This window comes from Excalfactoria chinensis, chromosome 16 (assembly GCF_039878825.1).
Source record: "Excalfactoria chinensis isolate bCotChi1 chromosome 16, bCotChi1.hap2, whole genome shotgun sequence".
In the NCBI taxonomy this organism is placed as follows: Eukaryota; Metazoa; Chordata; class Aves; order Galliformes; family Phasianidae; genus Excalfactoria; species Excalfactoria chinensis.
The window spans coordinates 2,826,673-2,850,991 of NC_092840.1; the positions used below are offsets into that span (position 1 = coordinate 2,826,673).

General features: G+C 52.0%; 1 protein-coding gene across 1 annotated transcript in view; it reads left to right on the plus strand.

The window, feature by feature from the left end:
• The first annotated feature begins 1,814 nt into the window (after positions 1-1,814).
• Positions 1,815-24,319, plus strand: part of SRRM4 (serine/arginine repetitive matrix 4) — a 62,788-nt gene continuing 40,283 nt past the window's right edge. Inside the window, exons 1-6 of the mRNA XM_072350713.1 lie at positions 1,815-2,000; positions 8,273-8,442; positions 11,810-11,953; positions 14,880-15,062; positions 17,948-18,043; positions 19,698-19,826. The gene's annotated coding sequence lies outside the window, so the exon portion shown is untranslated. The remainder of the gene's footprint in view (positions 2,001-8,272; positions 8,443-11,809; positions 11,954-14,879; positions 15,063-17,947; positions 18,044-19,697; positions 19,827-24,319) is intronic.

Here is a 24,319-nt window from a genome sequence, read left to right on the forward strand (position 1 = left end):
ATGTGGTCTGCTCCTGTGACTGTGTTGCTTGTCTTGCTGTACTGCTCACTCCAGTGAGCTGAGTGTGCTTCCAAGACGCTGTGAAGATGATCACAAACATGCAGCTGTTGTTTATCTGATAGTACTTGGTTGGCTGTCACCTATTCCATTGGGGTCTCCAGTGAGCAGTTTTCTCTCAGCCTGCTGCTGTCATGTGAGGGCAACGTGCTGTGAGGGGTGGTGAGGGTGAGCTTTGCCTACTTGATGCTCAACCCAACCAGCATCACCAGAGCCTGGGGAAAGCCTCCCAGTTCTCATGAGGCTGGTGCCCCTGGAGGCAGCACTTGCCCACTGAGCTAAGGAGAGGCAACTTGGATGAGAGGTAATGGCCTCAAGAGGTGCCAGGGTGGTTCAGGTTGGATATTAGGAAACATTTCTACTTGGAGCGGTGATGCAGTGGCACAGCTGCCCAGGTTGAGATGGGCTCACTGTTCCTGCAGGCATTCCAGAGCTGTGGGGATGTGGCACTGAGGGATGTGTGCAGTGGGCACAGTGGGGTGGCTTGGGGATGGGCTTGGTGATTAGAGAGGTCTTTTCCAACATCAGTGATTGTATGATTCCATAAATGCTGTGGCTTTTGGTGCAGCTGTTCCGGAGGGCACTGGAAATGCTGTGGCTTATTGCTGGTTTCAGATCTGCTCTTGTGTTGCTGATTGGCTTAATGAACCTCTTAAATGATTTTGGGGAAGGCCTCAATCCTCAGCACTATCTTGACGTACCTGTTTGCTTGCCGTTGCTCAGTGGCTTAGCTGATGGCAGTGATGCAGGACGCCTGCTGCAGGCACAGCACACTGTGCTCTCCCTTCCCAATGGAAAGCAGACGGCTGCAGCCTCACTGTGCAACACACGCTGCCAGGGGGAGGCAGAGGCTCAGTGGGACTGACAGCACGAAGGCACGCAGTCATGATGCCGTTTGCATTAGCAACAAAGGTTTCCATTGCTTAATCAAGTGAGTTGATTAGAGCTGAGGTTCTGTTTTCCTACAGGTCTCAGTCTGCAACTCGTTCAGGTTAACCTGCGTGTTCCATCTTCTCACCCCACGTACTTTGCTCACCGTGCTGCCATCCACTCCCATTTCCAATTTCACACCGACATGCTCTTGACGTATTTACAAACAAATTCTTGTGTCAATCCGCTAAAGAACAACCAAGTACATCCCAGTGAGATATTTCTCTACTCCATCTCCTGTTGCTGTGACAGTCTTGATTGCTACTGAGCAAAAAGGGTGGCAGGAAGCTCATGTCAGCGCCGAAACATCCTGCTTCCTGCACGGTCAGTGCTGTGAGGAGCATCCAGAGCCTGCTGCTGTCTGTCGTGGCAGTGGTTTTATCCATGCCATATTTTGGATAGGCAAATCTCAAAGGCTTCCCCAGGGAGAAGTGAATGAGAACACATGTGCTCGCTCAGCTGGGGGAGCTGAGGCACAGGAGTGCGGTGATGAGCTGAGGATGAAAGCAGCCCCTTCCAGCTCCCTCAGCTGAGCTTCCTCAGGGCGTTAGGGGCAGCTACATCAGAACTTCACACCTCTCAGTGTGTCATTTCCAGGCTTACCCTCTTCTCTGTCCAGCTGGACGGGATGAGGCTCAGCCTGGAACAAGTGACTGAGGGTTTCTGTGTAATTAGTCACCACTCATCAGCTGGCCTCTCCTAGTTGGCTGTGAGAAGCTGGTTGTCTGTCCTTAGTAAAATGGCGTGAGCCATGAGAAAGGAGCATTTTCTCTTTGTAGTGGGTGGGGGAGATGAGAATGGTCTGTTAATGTGATCAGCTGACAGATGGTAACTCACAGGGGATAATTAACTGTTTGCTACTACAGGATGTCGAGAATGTAACTGTGCTGTCAGTGAAGACGTCAATGCAAGAAGATTCAGTGTGTGATGTGGCTCAGAGAGGACCAGAGCATGAGCTGACTGCAAGGTGATGCTAGAAGGAGGATCACTCCCTCCAGTCTGGAACTAATGAGGTAGAGACAATTAAATCCATCTTGCTGAGGGCCAGCAGCTAAAGGGAAGGAAAGCTGCCTGATGTCTGGAGGCTCAGAGTGCTGGGCAGGTTTTCTGCCTCCAGCCTGAGGAGAAGGCGAATATATTAGAAAAAAAATATGAGACTTATAAATCTGGTCTGTCAGGAGCACTGAAGTAAGGAGCAAGGTACCATGACCACCTTTGCTCCTTAGGAGAGAATGAGCTGCAGTGAGTGAGCAGCAGCAGAGTGACATGACTTTGGTGGCCTCTGTCACCAAGGCAGCAAGTGAGCTCCCTGGGTCTGTCCTGCCTGCAGGGCTGTCTGCTATTTTAAGAGTAGAAGACATGGAAATGATGCTGTTTGCAGGCAGCTCTTGTTCTTCCTGCTGCAATGAGCTCTGGGAAGGTGGAGGGGAAGCAACCTCTGTGTCTTGTGCTGCTTTTCTCTCCGTATATCCTCAAACCCCTTGTTTCTAATGACAGCTGTCTCAGCGGTTAAGCACAAGTGCACGTGGTGCTGGCAGGATAAGGAGGCTGATCGGTGAGTTGGAAACCCCTCCTTTCCTCTGGATTTTGAGGACTCTGTGCAATTTAAAGGAGGGGAAGAAGGCGCCTGTACTGAAGGTTTGTCAAACTTGTTCCTGGCAGATAAGTTGGTTTTATCGAGTGCCTTGACGTGTAATTCCACGCAGTGTGTAGATGTTTATCTGATGGTTACTCAGAGGAAGAGATTTCCTGCCCATTCTGGAAATTAAACTTCGTGTAATGGTGCGTTTGCTCAGGAAAGTGAATGTGAAGATGCTGTCAAGGTGTCAGGTCTGTCTGGAATGAGGGTCCTGCAGGAGACGAGTGGCGAGTGGCGTTATCATGTTCGGAGGTGTCGTGTTTAAAGTACCGAAGTGCTCAGTCTTTGGGGAGCCACGTTAATTGAACTAAAAGAGATGCAAAGCCCAGAAGGGAGATGCTGTTCACACCTGGAAAGGCAGAGGGAGAGAGAGTCAGAATAGGTGATTTCTGCTTTAAAATGACATCAGAAGGATGTGAGTAATTGGTCTGAAATTACAGCTTTCCACTGGAATTGTTTTATGGAGGTCCGGTTATCCAAGGGCTGCTCCGAAAGTGATGCCTCCTATTTTATGATGTCAGCCCACACCATCAGAGGCAGCTGTTGGTATGGCAGTAGGGGCTGAGCCTTCCCACCAATATCCCCTTATGTTCTGTTGCCGTGTGACAGATGGCAGCAGAGGGGCACTCTGACAGAATGGCATCTGACATGGGAGTGTGGGTGAAGCAAAAGCGTGTCACTCTCCATGCAAAGAAAAATGGCCCCCGTTGACATTGATTGATACTCACTGGATGTTTGTAGGGATCGAATAGGGGGATGTTAGCGCGGTGAAAGTTGAGCTGTGTGGGTGACATTTTCCTAGCAACTCTGCCATCGTAGCAGCTGTGAAGGACCACGTCCAGCTAACACAGGCCCTCTTCTGAAGGTGCAAAGCTTTTACAACAGTGGAATGATTATTCTGTGTGTGGGGAAATGGAGGCAGGGTGACCGTGGCTGCTGCAGCCCACATCCAGAACTGCTGTTTGCCTCAGCTTTCAAGGAAGCAAACCCATCTACACCTGTTAAACACCCTTCCTTCACAGAAATCCCCTGATTTCATAAACCCTGCCTCTGACTTGTATAACGATTGCCTGGAAGGGCACCTTGGTATTGCTCACATTGAAGCTTGGCCTTGTAAGTACAGAAGGCCTGCTGCAGACCTGTTGTTTGTGCCAGGGGTCAGCATAAGCAATGGCTGGAGTTTGCTTTTATCAGAGGGAGCTTTCTGTCCTAGCAATTTGTTTTGGCCTTGGACCCCTTCTCTGCTGCCGTGAGCTTAACGAGATGCTCTGTCATTCTCCAGAGAAGAAGCTTTCAAACTCACCGCTGAGGGTTTGAATTGGCTTTAAATAAAAGGTGTTCTGTTTCTGAAGTGCTCTGCCCAAGGGCTCCAGAGCACTCTGCGTGCAATCCAAACAGCCAGCAGACAAAGCCGTTCCAGGTGCAGTGCCGGAGCGTGATGATGTGGCAGAGAGCTGCAGGGAAGTGTTTGCAATCGAGTCCCAAAGGAAGAAGGCTTTGTCTGAAAACCCACCATCTGCAGGTGATGGCTGAGTGTCAAGGTGGGTCTTGTTGATTCATCGGGGGTGGGTGGTTTGTTCCCTGCTTCAGTGCTGAGCATGAAGGAGGAACAAGCAGTGATGAGATGAGAGCTGGGAGGAAGGAGTTTAAAGCAGGCTTCTGGCTTTTTTCCCCTCTGCTAAGGCATTGTCTCCCTGTATCTAAGCTACTTGAATTTGCAGCTTGCGTGACTTATATCCTGTGAAGAGACTTTTACAGCCTTGAGAACTTCGATTTGACTTCTCAGTTATGTTTGCAGAGTGAAAGCTGGGTCAGGAAGGCAGGATTTGTAGGGCGGGTGAAGGGAGCTGTACAGCCAGGCTGAGGACATCAGCCTCTCCTACTGAGCCATGCAGCCCTGTGTGGAAGGACAGCCTACCATGTGTTGTGTCCAAGAACTGGAGGGTGAAGGATGCGACCACTCGAGGAGCAGGGCAGAGGATGCAGAGCTGATGAGATGCCCTGAAGCAGCTCTGGAGTCGTAAATACCTTGTGCATGCAAACATGGTGTGTCCAAGAACTGAAAACTCATCCTCTCCTCCTGTCAGCAGGTGACACGGTGGCTTCAAACAGCATCTCCGTGTGTCTCCTGTAACCATGCTACCTCTAAGCTCCTCCAGCCTGCATCTCCTGGCTTCTCTCCAGTCCCAAACAAGTGAATTCGTTTCCCACTTGATAGCAGTTAGAGCAACTCTTTCCAGCACGGGGAGCCCTGCCTGCATGCTCTGCTGAGCAAGGAGAGCTCTTGGAGATGGCTGTGCAGCTCCCTGCTGTGCCTCAGAAGGCTCTATCTATATTTTTAGGGCTTCCATCCTCCCCCCCCCCCCCCCCCTTATTTGAAATAGGAAGAGAGAAGATTATGGCACTTGATGATTTAATCAACATAATCTCCAGATAAAACATGCTTCTGCTATACTACTGGGAGATGCTCATTTATGCTGGCATGCTTCTCCTGAGGTAAATTAAATCATTAGTTTTAAGACTGGATTAGCTACGTGCATCTTTAAAAGGCAGTTCAGTAGTTTTAGAAGCTTCTCAGCTTGGTGTTTCTTGGAAGTCATCAAACTCTTTCAACACAGGAGTCATGAGAAACGAAATAGAGATGCGGTGCTGATGCAGGGTGCTCGGTGCTGGCTGCCTCCTGCCCTGCTCTCAAGCCACTCTCCCAGCTCGTTGGTACTGTAGGGAGCTTTTGGCCCAGGGCTGGGGGATAGCAATTGCTCCTCCAATCCACCCTGAATCCTCAGCACCTGTTCTCCACTGCAGGACTGTGCTGAGCTGTGTGTGTTGAAGGAAACCTGATCACTGCAGCGTGGGGAAATCCAGGATGATGCACTGACCTGTTCTTGGCAGTGCACCTGAGCAGAGCTGTGCTGTCTGCGTAGCCCAAATCCTGGGTGATCAGCTGGTCTTTTACTAGCCAGAGCAAACAGAAAAGATGGAGTCCCTCTTAGCAGTTCCTGGGCTTTTATGAGTGTGATAATGAGGTGCTGCGTGCATCCGTTTTTCAGCACTTACCTCCCCCAGCCCCGGTTCTGCCCATGCATTAATGCTCTCCATCCCTGGAGGACTGTGCTGTCCTTGTCTGTGCATTTATTATGCAGCTGGGCATGGGGCTGTGCTGTTACAGACACAGGTGGTGGGAGCACAGGGCTGTGGTGACTCCCGGGGGAGCTGATGGATGGCTGAACTTGGGATTGCACAGCTAGGTCAGGCTGCTGGGGCTCTCATTTCTCTAATAGAAGGGTCATTAAAAGTGAAACAAGGAGGAGCCAGCAGGGAGGTTCCATCTGGGTTCCTTGTAAGGTGTTGGGTTCAGAGGTGGATATTGCTGTGCGATGCTCTCAAGCCAGCTGAAGGCACTGGGCTGTGTGCTCGCTGAGAATTGGTACGCAGTGAGGTGGTACCTCCGTGCTGCTCCCTCTGCTTGCCTCGTGCTGCTCTGTTGGTACCAGAAGAGCCAGTGCCTCGCTGTGATTCACACAGCTGAGCTCTTAGAATCGTGCATCTTTCTGCTCTTTGCTTCGTCTCCCTGGGCCATCTGTGGCACCATGTGCTCTGGCTGGAGGGGCTCTGACTGCTGGTGTGTGTGCTGGTGGCTCTGGGGACACGCTCAGGCAGTCCTAGGGCAGCTCTCTTGTGCAGCACTAATCACTCTGCTGCTGTCTGGCAGTGCTGTGCAAAAAGAAGAAGCAAGTCCTCCTTGCTACCCCAAATTTCATTTTTCCTGTTGGAATACACAGAGGCATTCTTCTGCTTGGGTATTTGGAGGTGAGTGTGCCTTCCACGGAGCAGAGCATGTGCAGGTGCTTTGTTGCAAGATGTGAAGGCAGGCGTGTGATGCATTTAGAACGGGGCAGCTCCTGAAGGTTTGTAGTTTTTTGAGGAACAAAAGCAGCTGGAAGGTCCCTTCACTGCCCTGTAGAGGGGCCCATTGGTGCACTCCAATTCTTTTCCCCTTGCAGCACCTTCCTGCATCCCCTGGAGCAAAGGGGCTGTGCTCCCAGCTGGAGGAGAGCATTTGCAGGCTTACAGGCTGGGCTGGAAAAAGCCCAGCAATGTGCTGGGGTCGGCAGGTTGCTGTGCTACTGCAAAAGGAGATGAAAAGATCCCCAAATGGTACTTGTTGCTTCTGACTGCAGACATCAAGGATCCGTCACTGACGGTGCAAAAGGGGAAAATATGATTTCTGGTTTGATCAGGCTTGTTTCACTCTTACAGCTCCGCGGGCTCCAGCCTGACTAGTCATGAAGTGCTGTCAGATGCTTCGTCTGCTTCACCTTTTCCTCCATGCAGGTTTTTCACGAGGGGGAGGAGAAGCTTTTAATTATAAAGGAGCTGAAGTGTTTGCGGTTCCCCCCCATGCACTGATGGAGGCAACAGGGGCAAAACTGATCTGCAGCATGAACTGTGGCACGGTTTAAAGCAGTACCTCCACACCAATGACCCAGAGCTCGCCCCATGGCCAGTGGGAATTGGGCAGGTCTGTGTCTGGGAGCAGGCAGAGCCGTTCCCCCTTCCTCCCACCCATGCTGGTGCCTGACACAGAGCCATCAAACCAAAGGCACGGGATCGTTTGTGGAGGTGTTTGTTTGAAGCTGAGTGGACGGGAATCAGGTTTCAGAGTCGTGAGAGGAAGAGCTTTTAGCTGTCTTCTTTCTTCCAAAATAGCAACCGCATCACCACGCACCATGGGATGTCAGGGTGAATCTGTTTCACTGACAACAAGATTGTTCTGTCTAGACTGGGAAGCACTGTTTAACTGACTGAGTCTGCACAATAATTTCAAGACAAAATACTTCATAGGCATTAAGTTTCAACTAAAAAAAGCCAACCAGCTTGACACAGATGATGCCTGATGGATAGCTTGCGTGATGCCTGATGGATAGCTGGCGTGGGGGTGGGATGGAGCCTGGCTTTGTGATGGTAACAACTGACAGGTATCTTTCAGTTGCAGCGGGCAGGGATGGGAGGTGTGAGCCTGTGGCCCATCTGGGTGGACCCAATGCAGGTCTTGTGTGCAATCCTTGGGTCTGCCCTGAGTTCTGCTTTGCAGGATGCTCAGCCCAGCCCTGCCTGCCTCTCGATGCCTCACCACAGCGTGCTGCTGGCTCCGGTGCTGCCACCGAGGGATGCAGAAGGGGTTGTGTGGAGGGGATATGAGCCTTGCATTTACCATCTGTGTGGAGAGGCTGGCAGCCAGGGCTGAGACACAGATACGTGGTGATGAGATGGCAGCCCAGCTGGCAGGAGGAACTTACTTTCTTCTGGCAGAAAAAAGAAAGATGAAATATTAATAGCGTGGCTCAAAGGCTGGAATAGATTTTTTTTTGTTTTCACTCCTTTTGAGGAGGGTTTTTGCTCAGCGCTACATTGATGTTGCTTAGAGAAGCAGCATCTGCTTGGAGCAGGAGGGATGCCAGCAACCCAGAGGGAGCCCAGCAAGCAGGCTGGAAGGGGAGGCACGACCCTGGGATGGGCTGTGCTCTGAGCTCAGGGCTTGGCTGAGCACTTCAGATGAATCACAGCCCTGAGATGTGTGCTGCAGCCTCGTTTGGCTCCGGTTCAATGGCATGAGAATAAAAGATCTTGTCTCTGTCTTTTCAGGTCAGGACTGTGCCCCTCTGCCTGCACGATGCCTTCATGTTGACCACCCTGCTTGGCTGAAGGAGATGCAAAGTAGGAGAAGCAGAGGGTTCAGCCATGATGCCTCTCTGTCTATCAGCTCCCTTCAGAAAGGCCCTGCTGGCTCCTGACTTGCCTCTTCTCAGATCCCGGTGAGTCAAAGCATCTCCAGGAGCCCCTGATGGTTTTTTAAGGTGGAGATCATGTGAAGGTTTTCTCTCAGGGACAAGCTCTTCTGTTTGCTTCTGCTGATGAATGTGGGGGAAGATTGTCTAGAGGGGCCCTCACTGTGAGGCAACATGGCACCTACCTTAAAGCAGAGGTGTGCGTGTCCTGTACTCCTTAAAATTTGAGGCCTCTTACATATACATACATTTGTGTGTGTGTATATATAGATTTCTCCTAAGCAATCACCTGACTTCGTTCTGAGCTTTAGTGCAGCACTTTGGTCACTGGGTAGGCGGCAGAACCAGCATCCCAAATGGGCGCATTGGCAGGGAAGCAGAGAAGGAGAGATGGCAGTGAGGAGGATTCAGGCTCGGTGCGTTTGCCAAGTGAGCTGGAAGGAACCAAGTTTGGGGTGTGTAAATCTCTTCCTTCTGTTTCTTTAACATCTCTGTTCTGCTCTCGCTCTGCTAGCTGGTCTGTGCCAGATTCAGAGGTCCTGAGGAGGAGAGAAGACACGAGTTCAGCATGGTTGGAAACAGACTGAAGCGCTCCTAACTTAAATACTTTGCAAATGCTGGCTGCGAATGCCGCTTATTTCCTCATCAAGTGTGTGCAGAAATGAAGCATGTCGTGGCAGATGGCTACTTGCTCAGGTTCAAGTAGTGGGTGAGCAGTGAAATGGGGTTTGACCTAGACTCTAGCTTCAGCATGGCCTTAATTCTTGGCTTGTGCCTCATCTGGCAGCATGGGGTAAGGGCAGACAGCAGGAGGGGGCCCTGATGCCCCCCTTGTACAGCCTTGCCTTCTGTGTTCCCCTGCCTGCCGCCCTGCTGCTGCTGCCTTTTGATAGACAGTGTGATTAATTACACTGCTCAAGGCCTCTGAAATTTATTTAGGGTTTTATGCTGGCTGCTGCTTACACAATGGCAAATCTGCCGTGGCTGTGTCCCGAGCAGGTGGCAGCTAATAGGTCAATAAACTGAATCGCCCCATTAGAGCTGTCAAGCCGGGCTGGTGTGATGCAGGCAGGTAGAGGGCAGAGCTGCCATGGTGAGGAGAAGCCAGGACAGATCTGTTTTAGAAGAAATGTGTCTGGCTATGCTGGTCTGTAGGAAATCGGTCGCTTCCCTGATAGCATCCGCTGCTTTAATAGATCAATTTTTCCACTACAGCTTGTCTGTCTTAAACTTTCCTCTCCCTGCCTCCACTGCTATCCTAAAAAGTGGTCTAACAGGACCTTTTAATCTCTGAGAGCTTTGGAAATCTTTTTAAAGAGATTTTTATCACCTTTTCCTTGGGGTGTATGAAGAAGAGAGGCTGGTGGTAAGTGACCTGCCCAGTGGAGAGTGGCATGAGGGAAAGGGAGCGTGAGCTGTGTCTCTGCATGGCTGTGCCAGCAGGAAGGGATAAACATGGATTGCTTCACACCACGCTGTGTATGTGGGGCTGTGCACTGCCCTTCCCTGCAGCATGGCACTGCAGTTGGTGACTTGCTCTAAGCCTGTCCTGGGGTGCTGGAGGGCTGTCAGTGGGACGCTGAGCCTTTGTGGCCAGCAGTATCACCTGGTGGTGCTAAAGCTGCTCTATCTATGGAGAGATGTGCTAGGATATCCATGCTCTCATGTGGTACTTCCTGCAGACTGCATCCGATCTGGGAAGGCAGCTCAGGTATCCTGGCTCCTCCTGTTTGCTCCATTACTGCCCTGCTGTTCAGTAATGCAGCTGCATTTGTTCTGCAAAATGTTGTAGGTAGCTTATGCTGACCGTCATCTTTCAGTTCAGCCTAAGGAAACATCACCGATGCCATTATCTCTGCTGCCAGTCCTGCCTGGTAAACCTGCAAGCCACATCCCTCAGCACCTGTGCAGAGCTTGCACTCAGCAGCCACGTTCCAGGTTCTCAGTAAGAGGAATTCAGAACACCCATGGCTGCTTAAAAGCCATGGAATGAAGAGATGCCATGCAAGCATTGTGTTGGAGCACGTATTGTTTTCAGTGCTTTGGGGGTATGGGGTTCAAGTTGCCCTTGTTTTGGAGGAGTAGTGATTTTAATTGTGTGCTGTTCATTTGGTCTGTTCCCTGCCCTGGGGCTGGACACCAAGCAATGCAAACATCAGCACTGAAACAGCAACTTGACAGGTCAGGATGTGACTGAGTGCAAGGCTGCATTTCTGATCTGTGTCCCTGTAGGCGAGATCTTCTGGAATCTGGTGCCTTTAAAGTGAGAGATGGGAGCTGCCTCCCTTCCCCCATTAGTGCTGGGCAGCAGCCTGTGGCCGTGGTGCTTTGCTTGGCACGTGGGTGCTTTGCTTCAAATCCTCATCAGGAGCAGCACGGAGCTGGGAGCTCAGACCAGCAGGCCAGCTGGCTGCGTGCTGCCTCTGTCAAGCAGTGTTTCTCCTTCCTCCTGCCAAATTCCTAGCACCAGTTTTTCCCCTCCATTTCAGGCACAAACGCTGCAAGGGGACATCTCTGCAGCCACCGCACGCTCCTGGAGGTGCGGATCACAGCGGGAGGCTTGTGGAGCTGTGACAGACTGCCCCGGCACTCCAAGCTGAACCCATCTCCTCGAGCTTTGCCTCTGTTGCCCGCACAAGCTAATTTCTATCTGGTGGCAATGCTGAGCTGTTCAAAATCACCCAGCTGCTGTAGATCCAGCCTTGCCTGTGGCTTCCTTCTGGGAAAGAGCTTGCTTTTTACTTAAAGCTTATGGAGGGGAGCTGGCTGATTGCTAACAACTGCAACTGCCGCATTAGCTCTTGCTAAAGGACGGAAGCAGTGGGATGTGGCTGCTCTTGTTGGCAAAAAGCCCCCACCTCTGCCAGCATCTCCAGGCAGGAGGGGGCTGGCAGGGGCCACACAGCTCCTGGAGCGGGGGCTGCTCTCTGCCTTCTCCAGGCAGCGGTGGGAGTAGAAAGCAGCATTAAGAGCTCCCTTTTGAGACCATGAGACTTTGGGGGAGAAAAATGACTTTTATAGAAATAAAGAAGACTTCCTTTTGGGTCAAGTGCTCTGGAAATGAATGGTTTTGAGATAAAAGCCTTTTTACTCAGGTAACGGGGATTCACATTGCCTAAAGGGAAGTCTGCCTTGTGCTGGGATATTTTTCCCTCTGGAGGCATTGTGATTGCTTTTGAAGACGGGTTTTCAGCGTACAAAGGGAGAAGAAAGCTGAGAGGAAGAAAGCTTTTAAAAGTACCAGCGGTGCCAGCGGTCTGTTTCAATTTGTCAGCGTGTCTCTCTTGCTCCTAATACCACTATTGGGTGCGGGGATTGTTCCTCCTCTTTCCTTCGTGACTTGCTCCTTCCCTCTGGCACCTGGATCAATGGAATCTGGGTTTCTTTTTTCCAGACCAATCTCTTGCATCCTGGGCTGCTCGGCAGACAAGTGCAGTGCTGTGTTGGGTGGGCATTGTCCCTGATGCCCTCAGCCTGCTGTGTTGGAGCTGTACCCACAGCAAAGGAACACTTGGGAGAAGCACCTTTCTGATAGAAGGTATGAGATGGACTCTTTTCCCATCAGTTTGATCTGAGGAATCTCTTGGAAATATGTCTTACCCTGTGGCCTCAGGGTCCACAAGGCTGTTCTAGCTTTGCTAAGACTTCTGGAAGCATCACGTTCTCACTCCTCCTTCTGCTGGTTTCTCCTGCCTAGCCCTGAAGGGATGAGATGTCTGCAGGACTCTGCTGCTGCTTAGCGTGAAGTGCTGTAAAACCCAGGCATTGATTTCTCAATCAAAGGTGTCTGTTTGCTCCTCGGTCTGTGGCTTTAATGCCTGCAAATACATCTTTGGCTCCCTAATGGTTTGCTTTAAGGTTTTGAAATCGGCTGTTGTGCTTCAGAGATTGGGGAAGAGAACGGGTTCAATCAAGCCAATATTGTTCGTGGTGGCTCTCAGCGGGGGTTGAGCCAGGCAGAAGCCTGGGTCACAGTGCCTGTCATATCTCAGGGGAGACCTTTGGCTGTGTCTGGCCATGGTGTGGGGCTCTGTAGCTTTGCTGGCTCCTAGAAAGCTGCGAGTCCTCTTGTCCTGATGGTGAACCTGGGTCAGTAGGTCTGTGGTCTGAAGGCTGACCACACTACTACTGCTTAAAGGAGTGATGTGAAAAACCCTTCCCAAAGACCAGAGATGGAGATGCTCACCTGGATGAGAAGGGAGATGTTAGCAGTAGGAGCAGAGTGGAGCAAAGGAGGAGGGATGCTGAAATGCAGGTGACTCTTAGCACTGACTGCATGCAGCAGGGCTGTCTGGGAGGGGGCTGAAGGAAGCGTATCAAGGATGTCTCAGCTATTTGAGCGAGAAATCAAATTAAACCCTGTATCAAATAGTAGAGCTGTTCTGTGCTGGAAGTTATGTCAAACTCGTTAAAGGTTTCTACACACCAATCCCACCAGGAGTCAGCAAAGAGGAAAAGCGCTTTGTGTCAGGGGGCTGTGCTTTCCTGTGTACCTGGATGTGTTAATGATGTGGGTAGAGGGAGGGAGGATTATTGATTTAACCCTGAAGACGCACGTGTGTGGAGCTGGGAGTCCATAGCAATGCTGTTTGTGTGCTGCTGTCAGTATCTGTCCATGTGTCTGTGCTGCATGGTGGAGGGTGAGGGCCATGGACAGGCTGGAGGCATGGAAGGTGCTCTTGTTCCCAGTCTCCTGCTAACAGTCTGGGAGGTGGAGTCACTCTGGTACCCAGCATGTCTGAGAGTAACCTGGAGGAGATGGAAATACCACCATCATGAAGCAGTGTGTGTGTTGAGACTTGCTTCTCGTTGGGCGTGAGTCCATGCTTGTTCCAGGCAAGGAAAAGCTCTGGACAACGCATTGCTCCCTCCACGGGGACAGATTGTCTGGGGGCTGGATGGAGCACAGGCTTGGCAGGAGAGAGCCTAGAGCTGGGATGAGCTGCCAGTGCAGTGGCAGAAGAGTCTGCTGGGAACGTGTGATCTGCAGCATGCTGCAGGACTTCAGCTGCAGGGTGAGCTCCTGGAATGGCACAGCACAGCCTCTGCAAAATCCCAGGGGATCGGCTTGTAGCTGCTTCTCACTGGGTAGTGATGCACTCTGCAGAGCTGGCAGCTGTCTGGAGGTGAGGAATGCTGAGCTTCATCCACTGCAAATGCTGAATGCTGAAGCCATCTCTGGCTGATGTGCAGAGGCCCAGACTCTGCTAAATGATGATTTTTTTTCTTTGTCATCCCTGATGCGTGTTGTGCTTTGACTTAGATGCGCTCAAGTGTGGGCTTGATATTTAAAAGCCATTTACAACACTGCTGCTGCGCTGGCAGGAGAAATTAGTCTGACCCTGGGATGTACAAATCCTCCTTTGGAGCAGAGCAACCTGAGACAGGCAAGGCTGAGTCTGCTCAGGTGCTGTGCCCACTGCTAGCTCTGCAGCAGGGCTCTGCAGCCAACTCATTGCCTTCCCTCCCTTTTCTTTTTGCAAGAAACTTGCAAGATTTTTTAAATTAATTTTTTATTTTTTTGGCAAATTTAGGATGCTAAACCTCAGTTAAGGCAACGTGTATTAATTTCCAAGATATAATTTGTTTACAGAACATTCCCATTCACAGCGGCAAGCGCTGATAATTGCCACAGTTTGCTTTCCAGCCTTGGATTTGATACAGCTGAGAGCACGTGAAGGTGGCTGCTAGGTGGGCAGTGCTGGCTCTGGGGTGGGAACATGAGCAGCTTACCTAGGAGCTGACTCTGACCTGGGCACAGATCAGTCCTTGTCCTGGGGTGTGGGAATGAGTTAATGTCTTAACCCAGCTGTCCTGTGATACCTTTTGCTGTCTCTGCCTGCAGCATGACCTGTAGGCATCCTCGTCCTGCCCCAGCATTCCTGCAAGGCCAAACAAACTGCAGTGTGTGTGCTCCTGGAGACAGAGCTGCAGAAAATCAATGGGGCCAGAAGAAAATGAGGCAGGATGTGCTTGTCCTTCGAGCTGCCAGCAGAGGGGATGGCATCTCTGCAGCATGATGGCTCATGGCTGTTTTATTTTCTCTGGCAGGAGCTATTGCTCTGAGCTGCAGAGATGCTGTACTGAAGCTTCGACATGCTGAGCCCTGTGTCCAATTCCTCCAAAGCACGTTGTTCCATCTACCTTTGAGATGCCAGCTCCTCTAGGGTGAGGCGGGCTGTGCAGCAGAGCTGTCCCTGCTCACGCTGTAATACCTCAGCTGTCAATGTCTCGGATGAGTTCTTGGAGGGTATCCAGACAAACACAGGAGAGATTTCAACTGCTGCGATCCCCTGTCCTATTTTATCTCATTTCTGACAGCCCATGTCTGCTGAGGCTGGGAAGTGGTGAGGAGAGGAGAGCAGCTTCCTGCACTTGTGGATGGAGAAGCGCTCCTTCCTCTGACAGCCTGCCTGCTTTTGCCTGTTTCCTGCGGTACTGACGGACTGTCTCTTGCCTTCTAGACCAGCTGCATCTTCAGGAGGATGTCCCAGATGGCTCTTTAGGGAAAGAAATCAGAGACTGATCGGTGGCCAAGAAAAGTCTCTCATCCAGTATCAAAGCTTTAGCTGCACCTTATGCTTCCCAAGGACAGCTTGGAAAGGGCACAGTGGAGCTGCTCCCATTCCTCTTGCACAGGGCTCAGGGTGAGTGAGTCTGCACAGCACCTGTGATGAGATCCTTGCCTTGGTCAGGCTGGAGGAGCTGCTGCAACCTTTTGTGCAGTGCTGGCTCTGGTATGGTCTACCATACCCAGCCCAGGCTGCTAATAAGGCAGTTGTTCTAAACAATGGATTTCACCATCACCTCCAGTTGAGCTTGATCTATCGTGCCCATCTGTAGGCACAGGCAGCATTTAGTGCCCCCAGGAACGGGTGGGTGTTCAGGCTGGATTTCGTGGCCACCTGGCATGCTGCTGGGCCATTTGTTACCAAAGCCCTTGCTGGGACCTTGCTCTGATGCTGCAGAGAACTCTGCCTAATTTCTGTGAGCCTGCTGGCAGCTGAGGAGGGAGCAGTGTGGGTGGGAGCCCTGGCTTTCCAAGTACCTGAAAACTGAATTTGGAGCACTGCCTGCCTGTTGGTTCCTCTTGAATGGGAGACAGGAGACATTGCTCTGGTCCAGATATTGGCAGAGAAAAATGACCTGCTTGTGCTTGGGCTGAGTGTGCCAGAATGCTCCCCAAGGGCTCCTGCCTTCCCTCCCTGAGCCGGATCTCCTCCTGGTGCATCTGGTGGTGCCTCGTGACATGGGGACTATGGATTGTGAGGGATGACTTCTCTCAGTGTCTGCCCTATGGAGCAAGAATCCAGCCCAGAGCATCGCCTGGCCTTTGGGGGCCTTTGCAGTTGAGCTTGGCAGCTCCAGAAATTGAAATGCAAATGAAGCAGAGAGCTGAGGGGCAAAGGAGCTGCTGGCTTTTTCAATGCTGACCTCCACTGTCGAGAGGAGAATTGTATTCTGGGTGTTGTTTGTGTTCTTCTTCCTGCCTTAGCCTGAGCCACGTGCTGCCAAGATAAAGGAATGCAATTTCCTCTGCTCGTGTCAAGATCTTATTATGCATTTCCATAAAGCAAATGAGGAGGGGACAGCCCAAGCCTTAAAGAGTCACTGCAGTCACTGCACAGCACGCTAACCCTGGCAGCCCTCAGGGAACGCAGGCTGGCCGGCAGCAGGAGCACTGCCCAGCTGCTGGGGAGCTGCACAACAGCATAAGTCCCTTACTCCAGCTTTTCTGCTGCTGGACATATGGATGGAGAGGAAGCAGATTTCACTGATACAGATGATCCCCGCTTTGGGGTGGAAGGAAGTGCCTTTGCTCCTTGTTTGAAGGGAAGGGAAGCCAACCATCTCTTCCTCACGGCATGCAGGTGGCTGTGCTCGCCGTGTGCGGGTTCTGTTGGGGCTGCAGGTGGCACATGGAGCTGGCTCAGGGGATGCAGCCCCGTCCCACCAGGTCTCTGAGTTGAGCTGAAGGCATTCAGGGGGGTCTGCTGTGTCCAGACCCTGCCCTGTGCTTGTGCTTTGTGAGCGAAGTCAGGGAGGGTGCAGCGAAGCCAGGAAACCCCCCACGCTCTTAGGAAAAGGCACTGTCTGGAAACCATCCCACGTGCTGGAGAAGCCTGGCTTTCTGACAGAAACATGCTTTAGATAAAGTGCTTTTGTTGGCTTGTTAGATCTATTATTCATGCCTTTATGTACATGGCAGACCCAGGGAAGCTGGCTGTGGCCTCCAGCCCAGCCCTTAGCGCAAAGGGGACAGCAGAGATGTGTCCCTGGCAGCAGCAGCGAGCTCCATCCTCACCCCTCCATCTCAGCACTAATCCCATTCAGCCTCCATCCTCCTCTTCCCCCCACTGAGGCTGCAGGCATGAGAGGCCGGCTGCTTCGTTAGGGCCGAGCAGATTAGCTGTCCCCTCGGGAGCAGCTCTCTCAGCTTGCACTGAGATAACGGGGCCGCGTCCTCCAGGCTGCTGGGCTCCTCGGCAGCTGGCGGAGCTGCGATTAGCCTCAATTTATGCAGACTGTTAAACAAACACCTGCAAGGTTCAGGGCCGGGGAAGCCAAGCTGTTTTTGCGAGCGGCTGGTCATGTTGTGTTAAAGTGAGAGTGCCATCCTTTCCTCACCGCGCTCCTGGAGCTCCCAGCCATCCCCAGCCCCTGCGGAACTCACAGGGCTGCAAGTACTGAGCTGGCTCTGATGCTGTGCTGGGTTGATTGCAGTGAGGACGGGCACAGTTGTGTCTTCCGGGGCTGCTGCAGTAGCTGACAATTTCTATACCTGTTCTGCTCTTATTGCTTTCTCTGTTGTTTGCCCTTGATTCCCAGCAGCGGAGCTGCCGTTACCATCAGCTCTGTGATGGGTAGCGTGGCAGGGGCACTGCGATGTCATCATCTATTGAAGTGTTGGTAAAAGGGCTTAACGTGGAGAAAAGGAAATCCTGCTCCTCCCAAGACCTCGCTGAAGCATTTTGTCTAATTAACCTCCGAGGTGATCGCTTACAGCAGGGTGGCGTGCCAGCAAAGAGCCCAAAAATAGGCTCTATCCGAGCACAGCTCAAAGGCACGTGGCTCTCCCTTTGTAAAGCTTGGCGAGACCTGCTGCTGAGTGGGGCTAGAGCTGAACATGGCTGAACTATTATGGTCTGCCTGGAAGCTGGACTGAAATTGCAGGGGCATTGTTCTGCATCCTCTATGGCTGCGGATATATGTGTTCGTACCGTGCACACAAAGCACTGGAAAAGAGATCCTGTGTTACACCCACAAGCTCCCAGTTTGAAGAGAACGCTGGCCTTTTCCTTTTACCCGGGGGAGATGCTGTCAAATGGCTGCTTTTACCAACCCAGTTGTTCCTGCTGCTTCCCAGGGTGGTTTGGGAACGATGCAGCAGAGCTGGGCACCAGCTGCAGCAGTGCCATCTCCTCCATGTGCTGCATGCTTATGTGTGGGAGATGCATAGGTGTCTTCTTCAGGTCCTAAGGGAATTCTTTCAGTGATCTCTCCTGGCTTTTTTTTCCCCCTCTTTCCACAGGTATTGAGGGAAATCCTGTGTTTCCAGATAAGGATGTGCTGGATTTACAGTTGCCAACCACTGTTAATGCATCCTCATTTGTTTGGTCATGTGAAGGTAAGATCTGCAGCAACCACATCACCCGCTGTTCTTCTTTCCATCCTCCACTCTTGGTTTCCACGCTGCTGCAGGATGTTCTTCCTACCCTGTGTTTCTGCAGTCATTTCACTAAACCTTTTTCATACAGTGGGGGAAAAATGGAGGCAGCTCTGCATTTTACCAGGCATCCTGTTGGGGAGCAGAGCCTTGTGGGAGCAGCGTGGCAGTGGCTTTGGATGGCAGCAGGTTTGGATTGGAGGAGGAGAGCATCTGCTGGCCTCCCTTGCTGGAAAGGGGGTGCAGAGCTGCTCGTGTCCAGAAGGACGAAGGAAAAGGACAAGCTGTGCACAGCGCCTGAAGTGGACGTGGTGGAGATCAGTGGGTGGCTTTACCCAAAGAGGGCAGTGCCGTGCCACGTTCCTCCCCTGTTTCTCTGTGTAAGGTGAGAAGGGCTCTTTGCAGAGCTGGGTGGAAGCAGTGAGCATCCAGGGTTTCTTGAGGGGAAAAATCACATCGGCTTATGACGAGGCAGTTGTTTTTCAGAGGTGTAGCAATTACTTCAAAACGAAACCGAAACAGAGACGACAACAACAGAAAACCTTGCAAGTAACTGTCACACAAACGCCTGCTCTGTCATCTGGCAAACTGCTTCTCTCACCAGCTTAGACAAAAGTACACAGCCGAGGTGCTGCCCAACTTCGAGGTGCTTCTCAAGGTTTAGGGCTGAGCAGCTGTTTAGCAGTTGGCATGCTGCTGTCAGGAGTGGGGACTGGGCCCCTTTCTCCATAGGGAGGATGGGGAATCCCACAGGCACTGCTGGGTGCTGTGAGTCGCATTCATGCTGCATGCTTGCCCTCTGGGGATGTGTGGGAACAGAGAGGCTTTGCTGTCTATGGGAGGAAAGACTGCAAACAGCAATGAGCCAACGTTGCCATTTCCAGAGAAGCAGCTCTTGCCATGCTGGGCAATTGGCTGAAAGAGGTGAATAGGGCTTTCCTGTAGGGATTAAAAGCTCTAGCTCTGGTTAGGTATATTCATGTGGGCTTTTTCCCTTTTGAAGAAGTCAGATGAAAAAGGCCCAGACTCCTTTAAATAGCTCTGCACCTCCTCCACCGGCCAGGAGCTCTGCTAGGACTGCTTGCTGCTCCTTTCCGCTCAGTGAGGACAGCTGCCAGCTTAACTCTTAGCCCTCACATTAGCAGCAGAGGGGCTGAAATGAAATCGAGAGGAAGATGTTTGCTGCTGCTTGCTGGTTTGTATTTACTCTGTTATCCAAAGCATAGAAGCACGTGTGGGTGCGAGCTACAGCTGGAAGGGCACGGAGGGTCCTGGGAGCATCGCCTCTGGGCAGGCTGCAGCTGGCTCTGAGCATGGTGCCTGGATAGCAGTGCTCACCCCACACCTCCTGCTGCCTTCTGTGGCTTTCAGGCACCAACGTGAGCAAGTGCCGCTGCCAGCTCGGAGCTGCTGCTCTGGCTTAACGTGGGAAGGCAGGAGCATCTGTCCCCCACTGCTTTCCTATTAGCGGGCTGCTATAAGGCAAAAAGCCATCTGCCTGCAGAGGTTGGGGTTTGTGATATTTGCTAACCCAGGAAAGCACTGCTCCAGGAAGGCAGTCAGGCATGAAGGATGAGAGATCCTCTTTCTCAACTGAAATGGGACTTTCCTGCAGGTTGCTTTGCCATTGACCAGAGGGAGGCCAGACCCGTGGCTCATCCATGCAGCCTTCTTAGAGCTGCTGGAAAGACTCAGAATGGAGTGATGGCCCCATGCTCCTTCCTGGAGTCTCCTCTTCCTCAAGGTTAGTGTTACCCACTAGGGCTTTGTTTTCACGGGCAGCCTCTAGTGCCAGCTCCATGCTGATCTTGCTAAGCACTTTTACTCCTGAGGACATCTGCGCGATACAGCTGGTTCAGAAAGGTTTTCTACAGTGTCATTTATTGTGAGCCAGCATTTGCAGAGTAATCCCATACAAGTCATTAGCTGGGTCGCTGGAGCTTGCCCTGGGTTCTGTCCAGGGAATCCCAGAGCTGCCTGGGGCTGAGTGGTACCTGCAGCTCACAGACCTGCTCAGCTCTGTGCTGAGAGCCTGACCTGGCCCATGGTGGGGTAACCCTGGCAACTTTGGTGTGCTTCTTCCCATGATTTTATTTAATTTCTGCTGTATTTCCCTTGTCAAACCAGTGCAGGCCAGCTAATGTCCTGATGCAAAGGGAGCACCCCCCAACCCCCTCCTTGGCCATGCCATCTATCTGGTGATATCAAGGCCAAAAACATCACATTGTGGATGTTCATAAATCATAAGGGAAACAGCTTTCTTCCTCCCCCCCTTGAACTTCTTTTCATTCCTTCACTGTGTTAATTAATACGTTGGTTAAGCTGTATGTCAGTCCCTGTTCTTGCTTGCTGTAGATGAGGCTGGCTTGTCAGCTCTTGGCCTCCTTTTCCCATCAGCTTGAGTGGAGCTGTTACATGTTAGTTCTCCAACAGCATTTTGATTACCTCTCATAACACAACACTGTCAATGCAGACTGACCAATACAGCAGTTCCATGAGTGTGTTGCTCTTGACAAGCCTTATTTGCCCTGGATAAGTCAGGTAGAATATCTTCAGCTGCAGGTAATAGGCAGTAACATCCTCTTTGTGTGTTATATGAAGGTTTCCTGATCTCTGTTTTACCCAAAGGGGCTTCCTTGTCTCCACTGCAGCAGGATGCAGAGCTGAACTAACTCTGAGCAAGGAACCGTGGAGTCCAGAAACAGCAGATCTGCTTTAAGGGAGGCTCTTGCCCTGGGTAATCATCCCATCTTGAGAAGCACAACTTACTGTCTCAGGCTTCTCAGGTTGACCAACGTGCATTTGATGTCTAGGAGCTGCCCTGGCAGTGTGAGGGCCATCATCCCCAGTGGGGAACCAGAGGCAGCAATCACTGCTAAGTGCCAGATGATAGCATGCTTTGCTGGCTGCTTTGATGCATTATGTTTTCCACCATCTGTATTTGCACTGTGTTGGAGGCTTGTTTGCCCTGCTAGGGCTGGGCTGCGATCCCTCCAGCATTGTGAGCAGCTGAGTGCGGTGTTCAGAGGGCGGAGAAGAGATGGCAAGCTTTCTTGCAGCCGTTGCTTTGCTGTGCTGACGCCTCATCTCCCCACACTTGCTCATTTCTCCAAATATTGCTGCTCTCAATGAACCCTTAGCAGCCGTCAGTCCCCGTTCCTGAAGTGATGTGCAATTCTGAGCTCCCTGCTGTGGCTGGGATGGTCCTTGTGCTGACACTGCTGACTGCTCCCTGCTCCAATACTTGGCCTGCTGTGCTTTTTTAGCCTACAAAGTCTCCTTCCCAAATGCTCCTGAAGAGTTTCCTTTTGGAGCAGAGCTGCAGGAGCCAAAGCGAGCTCTGCTCTGGCAGAAAGAAGCCTGCATACCTGGATCCTCCCCCTCAGCCACTGCTGCCCTGGATGGTGTTTGTTGGCAGGCATCTCTCCCAGTGTCCCTGCTTACCTCGTGCTCTCCCAAGAGGAACAAGCTTCACATGATGGCTTTGGAAATAAGTCAGGGCGCGTGTCTGGGGCAGAACGTAAGGAACTGGAAACCTGAACTTTGTTTGCACGCACGTTGTTCCTGGCTTTGGCAGGGATGAGCCCTGGCTCCGTGCAGCTGCTGTGACTGGTTTACTGGGCACAGCGTGAGATCCCTCCTCCCTTGAAGGACATTCACTGTCTTTTGAAGCCATGACCACCAGCAGAGGTGAGATTTGTGCTTCCTGAGAGCAGCAAGCTTTCTGTGTTTGCCTCCCAGCTTGCCAGCCTGGGTGAACAGTTCTGCAGGAGGGCGAGGAGCTGCATGCAATTACCTGCAAACACTGGGAAGTGGTGAGGGGTCCCGCTATCAGCCATGGCCCAGCTGTACCCAGTGAGCTTGCTCCCAGCATCCTTGGCTCCTGCAGATGCGTGTGAACCAGGCTGGCTGTTTGCTCCAGGTGGAGGAGAAAAGGAGCCTTTCATCTGCTCCCACAGAGCAGGCTGGCAGCCAGCTCATGCCTGCTGTTTGGTTCCCTCTGCTACAGCCGGAGCAGGGAGGTGGGAGCTGAGCAGCTGTGCCCCCTCCCCAGGGGGCAGCCCAAGGTGGGAAATGTTAGGGATGGGTTCTGCTCCCTGTGTTAGCAATCAGATTGCTGCTGCAAGGTTATCCGTCAGCACTGCCCTTGGGTTGTGGTGTCACACAGGGATTCCTCCTGGAGGCGCTCCCATGAGCCAGGTGAAAGCTGGCTGGTTTATCAGGTGCTTTTTGGGCTGTGCACCCTTTCTGGTGTCCTTGGGTTTGTGAGCCTGGATGCAGGCCCATCTCCTGCCCTTCACAAGGTGTCTCTCCTTCCTACATTGACACCCTTGCTCCCTGTCGCTGCGGCAGCATCCTCCTGTGTTGCTGTCTCAGCTGTGCTGGCTCTGCCAAGGCTGTGCCTCCCCTCCTCCCAGCCCATGGTGCTGTGCCAGCGATCCCAAACCCACTGTGCTGGTCGCCTGATTTGTTTTGGTTTGTGTTCCAGTTGAGGATAAAGTTGCAGATATTTCCGTGCAGCGATAGCATCTCAGCAGCTAGCCTTGCTCTAATGCGATCCCAGGCATTCGAGGAGCCCGATTACCTTATCTCCCCTCTGCAGATATATGTTACTCACCTCTCTCACCCTAAAAGCCAGCCAGCCTAGGAGGGAACTGCAGAAACTCGGCCTCTGCAGCCCTGCAGGCAAATTGTCAGGCAGAAAGCAGTGAGCGAGGCTCCCACCCAGCTGCCTGTGTGCTTTTTCTGCACAAGGTTCCCTTCTTTCTGCTAGCAGCTCTGTGCTGCAGTGGGGTGGCTGGGAAGGCTGCATCACAACTGACTCACGCTGCTGATACGGTGGGAGCCCCACGCACTGCTTCCCCCTCGGCTCCCCAGGGGCACCTGTTTGCTCTCTGGCTTTGCAGCTCAGCAGTCCCCGAGGTGGACCTGATATTGCTGCATGCAGCAGCAGTGAGGCCACACTTCGTCCCAGCCTTCCCAGCTGCATCTTGCTGCTGTCCCTCTGTCACATGAGCATTACACCATCTCTCCCTTGGAGAACAAGTGCGGAACGTGCCTGGTTGCCAGAGCAAAGTGAAATCTGCTCCAGCTTCAAACGCAGGCAATTCCAAGCTGTGCTCTTTGGATAAATGCTAAATCCTGTCTCTGGTTCATAAAGAGAGGAGACTGATGCTGAAGCAAGAGATAGGCACCAAACACTCCACGCTTCCACAGCTCTCAGGTCTCCTGGAAGCTCCTTGATGCAAAGGGGAACGTCCCCAGCCAGGGTGAGTCACAGGGCTTAGGTGGGCTGGGTCAGCCCTGAGCAAGCACTCAGATAATAGGGGTGAGGATTGTTCCATTGAATGGCCAAAAAGCTGCTGGTGGCAGAAGAGCGGCTGTGAGCAGGTGGTGCAGGAAAATAAGAGGCAAATGAAAGGGAGGATGTGGGGAGCTGGAAAGCAATGGCTCAACAGCAGTTCATCCAATACAGAGCCTTGAAAATATAGGAATTTTGAAGGGAGGTGCAAAGATGTGATGAGAAACTACATGGGAATTTCTAGCAGTGAGGAGGAGGAACTGAATTTTTGCATATTGAAGGGGGGGAGGAAAAAAGAGGAGGCAAAAAGCTCTTAGTGTAGGAATTGGGAGAGCAGAGTGTATGCTTTTGTAATCTGGATGGGGCTGGTGCTATTCCCATGTGATGTGCATGGATCTGCTTCCATTCCTGCAGTGCTGGGCAGCTCAGGGTGGGCAGTGCAGGAGCTCTGGGTCACCCCCATTGCCTGTGCTCAGGTCCTGAGCTCCGTGCAGAACAGCTCAGCTGCCCACCAGCTCCGTGCTCCTGGAAGATGGTCGATGGAGGTTTGTTGTGGGGTTATGTAATGATTGACCTCGTAGAAATGGGTCTTATGAAAGCATGGAATCGGCTTAGCTTATGGATGGCTCAAGCTGTGATGCAGGAGATGCTGTCATTGCTATTAGGAATTTATACTTTTGTATGGTTGGGAAGCATTGGACTCCACCTCATTGTGTCCTGGCTAGAGAAATAGGCCTGGGTCACAGCTATATCTTTCCCTGGGCCAAGCTGAGCTGTGTACCAGTACCTTCCTGACTCACAGAGCAGCTCCAGGTCTGCCCGTGGCCATACAGCTGGAGCCATCGTGCCTATCTCTGCCATAGCAGCCCCATGTGCAGGAGCTGCAGGGAAGAGAGGCAGTGCTCTGCGATCCTTTTGAGCGGCACAGATGAACC